Genomic DNA, 14,783 nt, shown 5'->3' on the forward strand with positions numbered 1-14,783 from the left:
TACTGCTGCCACATCTGGGCAGGAGCTGCTAAAAACAGCCTATCGTGCCTTGACAGAGTACAAAATAGACTTCGTGGCTTAGTGGGGAATGCCCTTTTCTCTTCCCTGCAACCTCTTTCCCACAGAAGAGACGTAGCGAGCCTATCTTTGTTCTATCGTTATTTCCATGGCAAGTGCTCGTCTGAGCTCCATTCTCTGGTCCCCCCCTCGCCAATCTTTTTCAAAAAACACCCGACTAGCTGAAACCACCGCCAATAATTTTCCCCACTCCTTATCTGTACCTAAATCAAAACGTAGATTCCACGAACAAAGCTTATTCTTAGAACTGCACGCCTGTTGAACTCTGTTCCGCTTGCTTGTTTCCCTTCCGACTTCAACCTGGATGTCTTCCAGTCCAACACAAACAAATTCCTGATGAACCACCCCTCTAAGTAATGACACCTTATCAATTCTCCAATACTATTGCTACACTATCCCATTGAGTACTGTACACACAAATAACCCTTATCCCCGAGTGGCCATTGGGCCTTGATAAGTGGTGAACTCCATGTAAAAAAAAAAATAGTGATAACAGTTTTTGGATCAAACTGCAAAATTGAAACGGTCATTATTAAAGGGAAATCACTCTACAGCGTTTTCTAGATTTTAAGAGTAGTGTACCTATTTACAATGTCTCCCCACGGGACAGAGTTAGACACCAGGGTCGTTTTTTAACGTGGAGAAAAGGTACAAAAATAAAAAAATTTCTCAGTCGTGAAGGACTGATCCTCCACCGAAAGAGAACAAAAAATGGAAGTGCAGCAAGCATCTGAAGAACAGATACTACACTTTGATCTTGACCAAAAGGCCAAGCGATCGATAACATAAATCGTTGTCTAAGAAAAAGAATCTTAACATGATCCAATTAAAAAATATAATTCCTCATTAACTATCTTCGTATTTTCAATTTTTTATGCCAAAAGCTTTGCTCTATTGAGAAAAAAAGAGACAGAAAAGCTAACTTATAAGTTCCATATTTCAACGTCCAAATTCTCTTTTGAAAAGTGATTAATTTCATTTAAACGGAGTTATTTCCCTTGCATCGCTGAATTTTATTTAAATGGAGTTATTTCCCTTGTATCAATTGCAAAAACAAGAAGAAAGGAAAATAAGTGAGAAACATGGTTAAAAGTGTGACATGTTTTGTTTTTTAAAATGAAGATTATGATACAACTATAGAGAATAGTTTTAGGCCTTTCTCCCGTTGTTGGGACGTACTGATGTCTAGAAAAATTTTGCAGTCTCGATCGGGATTTGATTTCGTACTTTTCTGATTATGCAAGCAACGTCTTTTCGAATATTTAGACTTTTTCACTGCTCCTGAAAATAGAAATACAACTAGAAAAAAATAGTTTTCTTTCTGTTTTATGTTTGTACACAAACAAAAGACTAAATTATTACATTTAGATTCGTTTTAATGAGCTTAATTTTTCGATCTTTACCATTTTTTGTTTAGATAAATTTCTTTACAATTCCTGTCAGTAGAGGTAAAGAGAGAGAACTCTATTGTTTACGAGTTATGAATATAAGGTGGAAGTGCAGTAATCGTTAATGGTGTAAATGGGGTAGAATTTGATTATTTAGTGGGGGGCGACTCAAAAAGAACTTATTTACATTGGATTTGAAGGCTGCTATATTGTATTCCACTTGGGAAGCAAACTAGAGAAACTGAGTTCCAAAGGCGGGCAGTTCTGGGAAAGAAGTATTGTGCAGGGAATCTGCGTTGATATTTAGACACAGTTAGAGAGTGGGGGAAATCATATATAGTGGTGGTAGTTAGTCGAGTATTTTTATGAAAGTTTGGCCAGGGAGAACAATAGTTTGGAGTTCAGTCGAGCACTTGCCATGCAAATAGCGATAAAGCAAAGACCGGCTCGCAGCGTCTATTCTGTGGGGAAGAGGTTACAGGGAAGAGAAAAAGCATCACCCGGTTTCGAAGCCGGTTTGAACTCTATTATCATATTTTCTTAATGCAGTCATTATAAATGATTTTAAAAGAAAATATTTTACTTTTGTCTAGTTGTCTTTGTTTTATAATAGCATCGTATTTACTTGCAAAAACAACATTATATATTATAATCGAGAGTTTAAATACTTCAAAATTCCTTTCAAGTAATTCATTATTTCATTCCTTTATAAAATTTGGTTTTCTACTACAAGATTTGATGTTCTAATTCTGTGAGAAACACCCTTCAGCTTCTTTGCATCCATCCTTATTTTATTTTCCATCTCCTAGCAACATCCGAGAGAACGACCTATGTTACACCCACTAACACCATTCATACACAGGGCCCTTCATACACACGTCGGGACCAGCAACTGCACCACAGCGTACGTTGAGGACATCTCTCAAACACTGATCTCTATTTTACCTGCGTATAAATTATATTTTTCTTGTCTTGCGTGCTTCCCCGGTTCTTTTCTCTTGACTTTGGGATCGTAATTCTCTTTTGGGATCGTAATTCCCATCTTACGATCCCCCACCACTCTACACCATTTATTCTCGTGTCCAAAATGACCACATTTATTGCAATTTGGTTCAATCGAGCGGGGTGCATGTCCATGCCTTGTGGGATACGTCATGATTCGATGCCACTCATATTGGCAGATCCAGCAGATCAATCTGTATCGACTGAAGGTGGTCTTGTAAACCCCATCCTACTCTAACTTTTCAAACCTCTGCCTTCCAGTATTCTATTTCTTTCTTCCTGAGTCGGACTCCTTATGCTTCCTATCAGTTTATCTTTATTATGGGATTTCCTGATCCTCTCGACCCATTGAACTCCCCCCCCCATCTTGATACTGTCCCATGCAAGCTCTTTAGCCTCTAGTAGAGAATTTGGTCGGCTCCTAAAGACATCCTTGCGGATTTCAATCATACGGCATAATGACATTGGCACACCGGTTCTCGTCAGATCACCGAACATATGCTCTTAAAATCAACTTACGCCTGCCAAGTTCAATTAATTTTGAATTTCGACCTCTTAGCAGTTATTTTTAACGGCTAAAAACATAATCACATTTGTTTCACAGGTCCATATCCCCTTTTATATTAATATTTAAGTCTGTAAACCAAAACTGACAGAGGAGTTTGGTAGAAACTGTTCCCCAGGCAGAGAAATATATATATATATATATATATATATATATATATATATATATATATATATATATATAATTTATTTATACAAACATTGATGGCTACATATGTGCATACATGTTTCTGTAATCACCCGCGTTGGGGAATTACCTCTTCAGGCCAAGAATTACCGTCGAAACCCTTGGCCTGAAGATGTAATCCCCCAACGCAGGTGATTACAGAAACATGTACGCACATATGTAACCATCAATGTTTGTATAAATAAATTTAATATCCCAGCTCTGTTTACTCATTGATCACTTTTTGGTAGACACATGTTGTTTCATTTGATGTACTTCTAGGAAAATTAAGATGTTTAAAATTCAACGTTATTTCAAGCGGTTAATGGTAGCCGAATGGATTAGGTCTCCGTTAATCGAGCCAGAGATGTCTCGTGATACGGGGTTCGAATCGTTCGACTGGTATTAATCGTGACACCCTGCACTGAAGATTCCCGAAAGGCTGAAACACTAGTGTCTGTAGGTATTTAATTATTATAGTAGAAAATAATTATATATATATATATATATATATATATATATATATATATATATATCGCAGATGGTCGTTGAGGCATGGATGAATTGTTCGGAATTTCCTACATAATAAAGACAGCAATAAGAACACAGACATTGAATACTTATTAGGCACCGGTGTGTTTATATGCTAGGTAATGTCGATCTCCCCTAACAAATTGATATGTGTCGAATAATCGAAAATATTAACAAGTGGAAATCAATGTAAACAAAAAATAACGAACAAATTGTGTGAAAATATACTTCTATGCATACGAGTAGCTGCATTTCTTTTCATCTGACTGGGTGTTTTAAGAACACAAATTACTTGCGCTTAGCCGTCTTATTATTTTTTTTTTTCAGAAAAATCTAGTTCTAACTAAAAACAAATTACAAAAAATCACTTTATTATTTTAATCCTGCTGACAATGAACATTTCGGAAATTTAATATTCAGATTATATTAGAAGACGGGGTGATAAAACAAAAAAGTTTAATACTAAAGTTATATCTCTAGACAATTGCAATACTACATAAATCTCTTTTTCAGGTCGATATTAAAAAGGTTATGTGTTAATAAAATAGATTTCAAACAAGTAAATTATATCGATATAATCCCCGAGTCCACCGAGATAAAGAACAGAGAAGTTCGTTTTTAATTGAAAGTAAATTGTATTGTCCGAGGCAGCTAAGTTAAAAATCAAAATGGCCGCTATAGGGTAGCTTGCCAGAAAAAAAGTTGTTGTTGATAAATTCAAGATAAAATATTTTAGAACTAAACCTACTTACCTCCATGTTAAACTTTAAACTATCTATATATGAAACCTAAACGTTCTCTTAAATCACGTAATATTATAATTATACATAATATTTTATCTCAAATTTTATATGATTAGTGTCAGGGTTACATTAAGTGTATTGTAACTACTCTATTAAGAGTAGGCGCTTAATCATTATAAAATGTATATAATAGCTTTGAATTGCTGATATTTAAACTTTCTTTTGTGTGAGCAGTTGGTTATGATTTCTAATTTTCTATTTATGGTAACATCGTTCTTTTTTAAATGGTTTGTTTTTCCACTTTAAAATATATTATATTTAATTGACTCTCGATAACAAGCATTAGCTTTTTTTCTAATAATTAACCATTTTAAATAGTATGAATAGTATTACTTTTCTTGTGGATATGAATTTATTCGAAAAAGAAGTAATGTTTTCAGTGTGCTTACTGTTAAATATGTTTAACGTGTAATGATATAATTTGTTTCATTTGGGGCGATGCTCATCCTGTAATATCCTAACAATGATCATAGTATGAGATTGATTTATTTTTGTTAATGTTAGTTGTATTAGACGACGTGGTAGTAGCACTAATTATATTTACAATTATTGTACGATTAAAATAATAATTTTTATATTTTACTTAACATTTATAAACTACATCGATATTAAAACGTTCTTCAGGGAATGATAGGGAAAATCTGCAATATCTCACGGCATTATTTGTGCAACTCTTTACGCACCGCAACTGACTGTCTTATCCTAAATACATGTACGTGATGCCGTATCTTCTTCTTCTTCTTCTTCTTCTTCTTCTTCTTCTTCTTCTTCTTCTTCTTCTTCTTCTTCGTTATCGTAAATGTGATGATATAATTTGCTGGACTTTGGGCGATACTGTTTGATCCTTTGTAATAAGAGCATTTATGTTTCTATTAGACAGATGTTTGCTATCTTTATTGTTCTTATTAGTGTGCCTAGTTTTATTGCTGTTAATATAAGTCTTAGAAGTGGTAGTGCTAGTGGCGTTTATTATGTTTGCAATAAGTATATTCATATTTTATTACGCATTTATTATAAACTACATCGAAAAGCATGCAATCATTTGAAGTGGCATCCGCTTTCTTTTTTTTTCTTTTTACATAGGCGTCACCATTTATCAAGGCCGATCGGCCACTCAATGATAAGGGTTAAAGAGTGTAGAGTAGTCAAAAGGACAATATAGTAATCGATAGTAATGGAAGTTCAGTAAATTTGTTAACTTAAGTAGAACGGCTCATCAGAAACTTGTTCACGTTGGACTTGAAGACAACAATATTATAGACAGCTGGAAAGCAGGAAAACAGAAGACAATTCCACAGGCGTGCAGTTCTAAGAAGCTTTGATCATGGAATCTATGTTTAGGTTTAGGCACAGATAAAGAGTGGGGAAAATTATTGATAATGTTTTCAGCTAGTCTAGTGTTTCTTGTGAAAGTTTGGCGAGGGGGGACCATAGATTGAAGCTCAATCGAATACTTTCCATGAAAATAACGATAAAGCAGAGACAAACTCGCAACATCTTTTCTGTGAGATAGAGGTTGCAGCGAAGAGAAAAGGACATCCCCCACCAGGCCACGAAGTCTATTTTGAACCCTATTAAGGCAGGACAAGTCTTTTCTAGCAGCTCCTGCCCATATGTGGCAACAGTATTCCATCCTTGGACGTATCTGGCTCTTATATAGATAGAGAATTGCCTCAGCAGTTAGATATCTACTGGATCGATAGCGGGATCCGACCATTTTTCCAGCGGCCTTGGCAACAGATTTGATGTACGTATTCCATTTAATATCAGGAGTAAAGGATGGAATAATGTTGCCACATCTGGGCAGGAGCTGCTAGAAAGGACTTGTCCTGCCTTGATAGAGTTCAAAATAGACTTCGTAGCCTCGTAGGAGATGTCCTTTTCTCCTCCTTGCAACCTCTATCTCACAGAAGAGATGTTGCGAGTTTGTCTCTGATGTATCGTTATTTTCACGGAAAGTGTTCAACTGAGCTTCAATCTATGGTCCCCCCTCGCCAAACTTTCACAAGAAACACTCGTCTAGCTGTAAACACTATCAATAATTTCCCCCACTCCTTATCTGTGCCTAAACCTAAACGTAGATTCCATGAACAAAGCTTCTTTCTTAGAACTGCACACCTGTGGAATTGTCTTCCGTTTTCCTGCTTTCCGGCTGACTACAATATGGTTGTCTTCAAGTCTAAAGTAAATAAGTTCTTGATGAGCCGTTCCATATAAGTTATCAAATTTACCAAATTTTCATTACTAATGATTACTATATTGTCCAATTTCTACTGTACACTCTTTAACCCTTATCCTTGAGTGGCCTCTGGGCCTTGATAATGTGGTGATGCCTATGTAAAAAAAAAAAAAAAAAAATCTCCACACTAACGTAATGTAATTGCAATAACCCTTTATCCCTGAGTGGCTTCCGGGCCTTGATAAGTGGTGATCACTGTGTAAAAAAAAAAAAAAAAAAAAAAATCATTGGCGGTTATGACCGTGATTGACATTGCTTTTCAGGTGGTTGCTGTCACTTATTGAAAGGGACGGGCACTAGTGAGAACTGGCAGGCAAATCGCTTGTCTTCAATTGTCGGGTACTGTCATTTAGTGCGGGCATCGTTATCCATGGTAGTTATTGCTTTTTTTTTAAGTTGGCTACTATCACCTTATGGCATTGAATATCACTGGCGAGTATTAGCGGGTACTGGATGGCATTGGCGGGTACTGGCGATCGTTAGGTGACACTGACTGACATTGCTGTCTCGGGTCTATTACAGCTGTTTTTAAATGGTAACTTCTGTATTGAGGTGGTTACTTACGGATATTAGCGTTTACCCCTAACTCACTGGTGGTCACTGTCTGCCTTAATAACTGTCGTTCAGCGGCCGTGACTGTCGCTAAACAGGAGCCATGACCAATGTTGGGTTTTGTTCCAAGTCTCAACAAAAAAGGAGTACACTATACTTATTTCTACGCAATCCTGATTTACTGCATCGGTGTAGATATGTTTTTGTACGTATACAATACGAACCGTGATATATTTAGCTATGATGTTCAATTTAAATGTAACTTTATACGGTATTGTTTTGTGTGAAAATGTTAATTGAACGTCTATAATAGTTACAAAAAGCTATAGTTATTCTTTTAACATTGTTCGTATTCTGTATAAGTACCAATTTGTTAAGTGATAAGTGACGAAAACTGCTACGATATATTTTTATTGAAGTAATCGATGAAAATACAAAATAGGTTTAAATCGCAGTGTGTAATTAAACGATGTTTCGAGACTCATTTTTTATAAGTTGTTTTTTTAAATAATTGATTTAAATTTGAAAAAAGTTGAGTTATTAAACTGTTAGGTGAAAATACAAACTAGTTTTAAATCGCGCAATGTGTAAATAAAATATGTTGCAAGATTAATTTTGTATCTGCGTTTTTTATTATGGATTTATGTGTAAAAACAGTCGAATCAAAAGTATGAAAGGTTAAAAATGATGTTTTGTTAGGTTATAATATTCGAAAGCAAAATTGCACAGTTTTTTCCCCTCAGGTTAAGTTTTTAAAAAAGTATATCTGCTTAGGTTCAAGTTCTGTAGAAGAATCTTCTTCTTTGTTAGTCTGTTCCAAGATGGGTCACTTTCACAAAATTTTAACTGAACTTTTCTGTTTAATAGTAAATGTAAACTAATCTTAAGTGAAGTTTAGGTTTATTTGGAAAAAAATTAGTATTGTTACGTTAAAATTATCCAATTGTTTATTGTTGGATGACTCCATTTTGTTTAGTTCGTGAGAGGTGTTTTTAATCGTTCCAAATTCCCCTATTCTGATATTCTCTTAATCTGAAAAACGTATGCGAGTGTGTGTGTGTGTGTAGTAATCCATATACAGTACTGTTTCGTTGTATCACAACTCATCAGTGCGTCTAGATTAGCACTTTTCTCTAGCCGAAGATTGAACATACAACCACCGTATTGATAGTCGGCAGTTCTACCCATCGACCCATGGGAGCGGCGCTCGTAAATGACCGCAACAAATTTCCATTTAAAACAAAGATTCGCCCACCACTATATATATATATATATATATATATATATATATATATATATATATATATATATATATATATATATATATATATATAATTTACGTTACACTGGCCAAGGGAAATAATAAAATCTCAGCAAATCATTTCTTCTTAAAAAAACAGATTTCTTGTCATCTAGGGATATAGCTGAGTGGTAGAACTAACGCAAACACTCTCAAAACACATAGCATACAACTAGCACATATCAAATTGCAATAACCATACTGAGATCTTTAAAATATATATTTAAAAAAAAACACTAAAAAGCAATAAACAATATCTTCAGCAAGATGGCTGAGATGCTGTAAAATAAATATGTTAATATGTTTTTTTTGTACGTCTTCTCCTTTTTAGGTCGTTCAGTTATAAGTACTGGGGACGAATGATGATCGCCAAGCAATAATTTAAAAAAGACAATATCATGCTGGAACACCTGGGGTAAATTAGAAATCGATGTACGCGACAAGCAAGTTAATATAAGCTACTCTTTTCTTTCTTTTATCGGCTTACTCTTTCCCCTTTTTTCCTTTTCACTTCTTTATGGTAGTCTGGTTTCAGATTTTTATACTTTGATGTGATTCAAACGAATGCTAAAAAAGAATTGTCTTTAATTGTTACCCCTTTTCTTTCTCTGTTTTTTTTTTAAGATTTTCTTTTTTTATCAAGTCAGTTTTCACAGATGTGTGTGTAATTAAAATGTTTTCCAGCCAATGAAAATCATTTCAAACTCAAACAGTAACAATCCTGTTCGAAATTAATCAAGTGTATAAGATAGTGGCTTGGTCAAATGGAATTGGAGTTTGTTTTGTTTTTCGGAGGACACCTACAAAGCGATGCACCTCAACTCTCAACATCAACAACACTAATCGTAGAAAACCAGAATGGCTAATTGAAATTCCTTTAAGCCTGCTGTTTTATTTTTAGTGAACCAGAAGGTAAACGCACACGCACACGCACACACACACGCACACACACACACACACACACACACATAACATAACTTTAATACGAAATCATTGACGTTTTTGTCTATTTCTTATACAATAATTTTAAAACTTTTCAACAAACTTTGATTTTTTAAAGTATATTTTACATCTCTGGAAAATGTATGATATATGTTTTAGATAATTTTCTCGCTTTCATTCCAAATTTTCTTTTATTAAGTTAGCACTTGCTAACTGGTGTCCCATTCATAACAATCATCTATTTTATTCGCCCATTTGTCTACATCTATGCTAATTGTTAGCACGGTTCTTGGCACTTTGCAAAGATGTTATGTTAATCTCACCAAAAATACAATATCCGAAGCCAGGAGCGACACTATAACCCTCCCTAAGTATTTCTTTCCTCTTTTTTATATAAATTTAAAGTTTTATTTGGAGAAAGGGGGATGCTAATTTGCTGACAAAATATAAATTTGGACGTCTTCAAGTCCAACATAAACAAACTCCTGACAAACCGCCCCTTTAAGTAAGACACTCTATCAAAACCCCCAATACTAATGATTACTACAATACTATCTCATTGATTACTGTACACGCAATAACCCTTATCCCTGAGTGGCCTTCGGGCCTTGATAAGTGGTGGCCCCCATGGAAAAAAAAAGTCAAGTTGACCGTTTTTGAAATTCAAATTTTTATTCGCAAGATGTCGGGCAAATAATATCTTTAAATTTGAATTTATTTTTTTTCTACATTTAGTTGACATGTTTTGCTATTTGTATTTTTATTTATTTTTGTATAGTCGGCAGTTTTTTAATCTGTAGTGTTTGCTGATCGTCTCACATTAACTAGTTTCATTTACTTGTCTTGTTGACAATCTGTTGCACATTTCTATATGTTTATGAATCATTTGCGGGGTGGAGTCAGCTTTTCCCGGGCGTAATGTACGCTTAAATATGATATTTTAATTTGCCCAGATTTTGTATATATTATTATAGAGTCGTGATTTCAAAAGTAAAAAAATGTATTTGGTGCCACCAGATAGAACCGAAACTGTAACATTCAAAGCTGGTGATGTTACCACTGTACCAACGTGACATGCACATAAACCAATCAAAAATTAAAAATTAAAAATAAACTAAGATGAATGTACAAGATGTACAACGATTTTTTTCAATTTTGACCTATTATTGACGTCTTAAAAACAATTTTAATCGGCTAAAGACCCATAAAAGAACGGCTCATAAAAAATCCAATCATTTGAGGCTCCTATTGCCACTCTGCGACTTTTAGTTTCGGTGGAGATGGAGTTTGAAAATATGGAAACAGATAGACAGACAGACTGACGGACAAACATATAGCTGTTTATATATCAGATTTTCAGTGAAGATTTCTGTTTAGCCGACTTATTGTGAATGGATCCAAAGAGTTGTTCAAGCATTGAGAGTATTCTTTGCACGTGCATTCACTATTGACATCATGTTTCCACGATTTTCTCCATTCCTCATAAGCGGTAAGTGAACGTTGAACGTTGTTGTTGTTGTTGTTGTTGTTGTTGTTGTTGTTGTTTATTGAGGTAAAACTTGTAATTGACATTTGTGGTCAAGTTGATGCATCTATTGCATATTCCTTGGCCTTGGTGGGGGGGCATTTTTGGAGGACAATATCATCTTTGCATGCAGTTTTTAATTAATGAAGCCCTTAAGAAATTTGTGAGATGGGGGATGAGTGCAGAGTTTTTCTAAAAGATCTATAGATCTTTGAAGAATACTCTTGGTTGGTGCTATTTACCATAATACCGAATTTACACCATGCAATTAAAACTACTTAATAAATTCCCTAAGCGTTTTTTATAAAAAATATGTAAATGTGTGTGTGTGTGTGTGTGTGTGTGTGTGTGTGTGTGTGTGTGTGTGTGTGTGTGTGTGTGTGTGTGTGTGTGTGTGTGTGTGTGTGTGTTCCGACCAGTTTTTATCTAGTTGTAAACCTGGACCAAACCAGACACAGAGAACATGGACCGGATCATCTGTCCAGCTGAATATGCCTGAAAGACGACCCCTGTTACTTATTTGTAGCGAGCAAGCACCTTGGTTACTGTGCGACTCGACACCGCACACGGTGACATCATTAACGAACACGGACATTCTAGCTCGTGTACTGCCAGAGAGATGTTGTCTTCTATTCTCTCTATGATTGTGTGGATCAAATGCAGATTGTCTTGAATCGACGTCCCCTTAACAGTGTAGCTCTGGTCCGGTTCGATCAAGTCAGTGATGACAATCTGCAAGCGATTCGCAAGAATCTTTACCAAAATCTTCAACTCTATGTTTAGTAGAATCAAAGCCCTGTAATCATCTAAATTTTCGTCCCCACCTTTCATCAGCAATATGATCACTCTCTAGAAATGGAGCCTTGCGCAAACTAATGGTTGAACAAATCCTTCAGAATAGGGGCCAACGTGGTCGACAGCCTCAAGTAGAATTCATTGGGAAAACCACCAAGTCCTGGAGACTTGTTGTAGCCGACCTGCTTCAACACAGTATTAAGCTCACGCTCCGTAACCAGATCATCACAGCTAGCTACTCGAGCTGCCATGGTGTGGTGTGACCTAGCCAAATAGCTGCCGAACTCCTTGATCCTGAGTCTGGATAGTTGGGTGAAGCGTTTCAATAAATGTTCCCAAAATCTCTCGCAGATCTCCCAGGTCATTTACTTTCAGAATGTACCCCTTCGAACCGCAACATAGAGCAGTCTTACGCTCAACAGTGTCAACGTTCACAATTTCATTAGAAACTTTCATTAACCTAACCCTAACTACTTGACCTTCGTACCACTAGCTTGCCAATCAGTTGAGGTCATCTTTAGCTGATGCTATTTCTAGGAGGTGCCCCCTTCCAGCCACCGCAGCCTACCATCTGCACACTTCTTTGCCTCAGCCCTTTCTTGAGTAAGACTTTGGCTGTATTGGACACAGAAGTGTCTAATCTTAGCCTTAGTGCTTAGTGCTTACTTCTCGTTACCGCCCCCACTAGTGCCCGCTGAATTATCTCTATAACCTTCTACCGAAAGTCTTCAAGCTCCAGTAAGATGCTATTAAACTTCCAGTATCCGATTAGTTCAGTTCTAGCGCTTAAGTTCAAATGGACTATAACCAATTTATGGTGCAAATGTCCTAAAGAGTGAAATGTGGGGCAAGATAGAAAGTATACGTCGCCTCTCCTTACTAACATCCGATCCAAGTATGTACTTGGATGGGAAGGCACACTATCATGCCACGTCCACATCTCCCGTCCCGGTGATCCAAATGAAATCTATCGACAAAGCCATCAGGTCTGACAGACTGTTATCATATCAATCCAACCCTCTACTCCCCCTGAACTTATCTATCTTGGGATCAAGGATGGCGTTTCAATAGCCCATTAGCACTACTTACTTCGTATGCTCAATGAACACCTCCAACCGCCAAAAAATGAAAGCCCACTCGACTGCAGAATTTGGCGCATAAACCGCAATAATCCTAAATACAGTACTATCAATGAAAATATCAAATACAACCGCCCGCCCATCCCTGTCCACATGAACAACATTCACCACGCTGATAGGATGCGTTTCACCAGCAACAAAATACCATGACTATAGGAACTACGATATGCTGAGTAAACATCAAAATCGTTTGCCAGCACCTGACAATCATCATCGTAAATAAAGTCGGTCTCCTGTATTATTTTTTATTTATTTATTTTTTATTTTTTATTACATTTTCACCCCAAACAAGGCACATTGCCACTTTAATGTAGGGGGCTACTATCAGGGGAAACATCTACTGGGGTACTATGTAGGGATTAGGGCAGCGAGATGTTGGTTCACGTTGCACTTGAACTTATGCATGTCAGTACAGTTGGGGAAGCAGTGACCTGGAATGGAATTCCAAAGTCTAGCAGTTCTGGGGAATAAACTACTGGAGTAGAAAGATCTTTTACATCTAGAGATCTCTACAGTGTGGGGGTGGGATTTTGTAGCTTGTCGGGTCTGTCGAGGGTGTTCACGTCGTGGGGGCACAAGTGCTTGCAGTTCTTCAGAGAATTCACCATTATAATACTTGTAGAACAGGCAGAGGGATGCAACGTTTCGACGATGGAACAGAGGCTGAAGTTTTGATGCCAGTTTAGGGCCTATCAGATTTGCGACTCTCTTTTGAACCCTGTCAAGGAGCGAGAGACTAGTAGCCGATGCACCGGCCCAAATGTGACAGCAATACTCCATACATGGGCGAATAGTGCTGCTGCCTTTGAGCAATGGCAGTTGCGCAAGTCGAAGTAAACCATTGGGGAGAGTGGGGCTTGCTATAGAATTTCCGCATGGGAACATGCGCTTCGATTGCAGTTTTGAACCATTCAGTGGTCTCAGTTGCACACTGTTCAGCAGGAAGAGAAAAAATATTTCCCCATGGGGCGTCTCTGATAAGATCTCTGATAGCTTCCCAGTCAGCCTTTTTATAATATCTCGTTGTTTTGAGCACTGGCTCTTCAGTTTTGGGTCTCGAGTTTAGGTCGATTTCAACCATTATTACCGCATGATCAGCGTTCCCAAGTGGGCTGTCGGCTTTCGTTACACAATCATCAGGAACTGTGGTATAGCAGCTATATCTACCTTAAGGGATACGAAATTCCTCAGCATGCGTGAGACTTTTCTTCTGCATCTCATGCCCCTCACATTATAGTTAACTAGGCACAAAGAAATATCAGTGTTTAAACAGTGTGATACATAGGACTGAAGTCCTTAAGAGTTAGGATGCTACAGGCCTGGCCGAGACTGCCTGAGAGCAGTTTGGACGTAATTTGTGCGTCTTGTACTGTGCCTCCCACGTCCAAGGTAAACGTTAGCTTTAGTGTCACGTAAACTAAGAGTGAACATAAAGAGGGGCCTTACTTTCACATCTCATTGCGAGCTGCTTCAGTAATGGGTGTTATTTGTCCATCAGCTTCTGGTCCGGGGACGCTTTCTTGTAGCTAACCATATTCTACTGATGCAATTCTCTATCTATATAAAAGCCAAGTACGGCCAAGGATGGAATACTGTTGCCATATCTGGGCAGGAGCTGCCAAAAACAGCCTATCATGCCTTGACAGAGTACAAAATAGACTTCGTGGTTTAGTGGGGGATGCCCTTTTCTCTACCCTGCAACCCCTCTCCCACAGAAGAGACGTTGCGAGCCTATCCTTGTTTTATCGTTATTTTCATG

Source organism: Euprymna scolopes, chromosome 7 (genome assembly GCF_053919585.1).
Source record: "Euprymna scolopes isolate OS-2025 chromosome 7, ASM5391958v1, whole genome shotgun sequence".
Lineage (NCBI taxonomy): Eukaryota > Metazoa > Mollusca > Cephalopoda > Sepiida > Sepiolidae > Euprymna > Euprymna scolopes.